At 29.4% G+C, this 3118-nt stretch overlaps 1 long non-coding RNA gene across 1 annotated transcript; it reads right to left on the bottom strand.

The window, feature by feature from the left end:
* Positions 1 to 1146: 1146 nt before the first annotated feature.
* Positions 1147 to 2868, bottom strand: LOC137084995 (uncharacterized). Its single transcript, XR_010906874.1, has 3 exons — positions 2575 to 2868; positions 2387 to 2487; positions 1147 to 1698 (listed from the first exon to the last, which is right to left on the bottom strand). It is a non-coding gene; the product is annotated as an uncharacterized lncRNA (long non-coding RNA).
* Between the last annotated feature and the right edge of the window lie 250 nt (positions 2869 to 3118).

The following is a 3118-nucleotide window of genomic DNA, read 5'->3' as shown; positions in this document are numbered from 1 at the left end:
TCTTCTTCATGGTGCGAGGACACGTTTTTTCGAGGGAGGTGTAATGTCATAATTATGTTCTGATCTTCAGCTGTGCTCGTTTGTCTCTGATTAGTTTATCATCCCCACCTGTGTCCAGAGGTGGAAAGAGTAACAAAATATTCTACTCAAGTAAAAGTACTGTTACTTCAATGAAATTTTACTTAAGTACAAGTAAAATTACTGGTCTAACAATTTACTCAATTAAAAGTAAAAAGTAGCTCATTTAAAATGTACTCAGAGTAAAAGTTACTTAGTTACTTTTTTAACAGTGGGGGTGGGGGACTCTCCCCTGTAGGGTTGTGATAAGATGAGATTTTCACGATATGACAACTGTCTCAGAAAACATCAATTAAACATTTACTGTACCTATTATTCAATGATGGTTATTATCACTTGTTAAAATGATGTTAAATGAATGAAGAAGATTGGTCTTTTTTTTATTTGGTTGAACAAATGCTTTATTATAACAAACTTAAAACCATTTGTTTATTTTGTTTATTACAATTTCAATAAAACATGTCTAATAAACTAAATTCAATAAATTATTATGAATTAGATTAACAACTTATTTTTATCATTAATTCGTAAATTAAATCGAATATGTCAATATGTAGTAGACGGAGCAGCTCATTCACAGAGAGAGAACAAGCAGATCATATATTCATATAGCAATGTTTTGTGCTTTAATGTTCACAGACCATGTCGCGATTTGATTTATTTCTAAGGCCTACAGCTCTACACTGTAAAAAATATTACATGCTATCTGCTTAAAAAAATTATGGTAACAATATTACACGTATTATATTTGAGTAGATTTTAAGGTTGTTTTTTTTTTGTGAAGTTTACCCAAATAAATTAAGTAAAAATTCATAAATTATTTAGTCTATGGCACATGATGAATTTAATATTATTAGTGGAATGTGCTTTCTTAATTTAAGTTGTCTCACAAATAAATCAAGCAGAATTTACTCATTTGTATGAATGAAATTTACTTAATTACAACATTTACTGCTTTTTTCAGGTTTAGATAATAATGAATACATAATGCACTTTTTTTTATAAAACATGCTTTTAATCTTTCTTTCTTTTTGCACAAAACAAATCTGTATAAAATGTAAGTCAGCAGTTTTAAGATATGAAAATAAAATTAAAAAATGACAACATTTTCCATGAGAAAGATCATTTTGTTAAACAACTTGTGCATACACATTTGTATGCAACATTTTTCTGTTAGAAAAGTCACATTATGGACTAAAACTTGAGAATAACTCAAGAAATGTTTTAAAAAGTCTTGCTACTTGCTGAAAGCTTGTATGTAGAACAATATTAAATGTTCATCAATCAATGCGGTTTACTTTTCACCAGAACTTGGTAATAATGCATTGTCTCAATCTAAGTCATGAGTTTGTTTTTAAGTGTTAGTATTTTTGGTGAAAACTTGCAAACATCCAGTTCCAAGAAGAGCTTCTGAAAGGCCTCAAAAGTGTGCCTAAGTTCTTTCAGGTAGGTGAGGTTAAGTGCATATGTGAGTCCAAGAAGAACAGCACAGGCTCTTGCCAGATTTTCCAAGCCAGCCATGACTTGCACCCCCTCAAAGATGATGCTGAAATCCTCCTGATAATCCCTCTTGCAGATGGCAATTTTCATTATGTGCTGCAGGATATCTCCATTGTCACACTGTAAAATAAACATTAAATAAGTATTCTAATCTTGTCCATCTCATTATAAGTCTGTCCATAATTATAAAGTTGATTTGTGTACGGTGTAAAACAAACACTTTCAAAAAATAAATTCTTATAACAACTTAAAAAGACATCTACAAACAAACCATTATAGTTTATTTTCTTTGTAATCACTGACACATAAAAATATTGTTTCAGTGGACCACAAAGACTGCCACAATAACATAAGTACAGTTTCAGCAATGTCAGAGGGTGTTTTCAGAGAAAAAAAGAAATGAAAAAAAATTACATTTAGTGACACTATTGTAGGGGGAGGGTTACATTTTGATGGTCCACAATAGACATTCTACTACCTGTACGTAACTACATGTCAACTAACTCAGAGTATTAGTAGACTGCTAGGTTAGGGTTAATAGATTAGTTAACATGTAGTTGCAGTTACTCATAGTCAGTATAATGTCTAAAGTGGACCTTCAAAATAAAGTGTTACCTTTTTTCATATAGTGGCTGACAAAATTTTTTTTATTTTGTGTTAAATATATTCACATTAGCTTTATATAATTTTATTGAAAAAAAATATTGTTTAAGTTGCATTTCTATTTATTTATTTTTTAATATAAAAACAATGTACAAATACATTTCTCAAAACACCATAAATATATAGAATAATTGTAGTCACTTACATTGTACTCTTGGATGAGGTCATCCTCTTTTTCACCCAGATAAAAAAAATCAAGCAACGGAGGACAACGTCTCTCATCATGTCGATGTTTTTATCAGGATTCTGATGTGACAAACGTTTGTAAATTAGTGTCACCCAAATTATTTGTATTTTTTTATAATAATAATTGATGTTATGAAAGTAACTTACCTGCATCATGGGTTCAGTTTTCTCCTTTAAAGTCCGGCCTAGTAGTCCTCCTCTGCAAGTGATACATTCAATACAGAATTTATATAAAGCTTACACTTCTTTAAACAAGTGTAAAATGTCAGTGTAATGTACAATAATTAAACTTTTTAACTGCAACATTTTTAAAAGTAATAATTAATTTCAGTTCAGATATTTTCACCTCAAACATCATTACAATAATCTGTTAACCTGCACTGCCCTTTAAAACAAATGTATCGCCTACCAAATTAAAAAAATATAAGTTAGTTAATTAAGCCTTTGGGCTAGAAGGCTAATTGTGGTCTCATTTTAACATTTCGGTTTGCTTCAATTTGTAATTACAATCATAAATAAATACAAAAAAAGTCTTATAAATGTTTTAGAAATTATTTTACATAAAATGTATTTTTAATAACAAATTAAATTGACCTTGTTGGGGTTTAGAAACACAATGCAGCTAAAACATGTCTGACAAAGTTATATTTCAAATGAATTAATTTATAAATCGCAATGCTACAGATTAAAT

This window comes from Pseudorasbora parva, chromosome 8, assembly GCF_024679245.1.
Source record: "Pseudorasbora parva isolate DD20220531a chromosome 8, ASM2467924v1, whole genome shotgun sequence".
Lineage (NCBI taxonomy): Eukaryota > Metazoa > Chordata > Actinopteri > Cypriniformes > Gobionidae > Pseudorasbora > Pseudorasbora parva.
The sequence above is the reverse complement of the archived record's forward strand: the minus strand, read 5'-3'. Positions and strand labels throughout refer to the sequence as shown.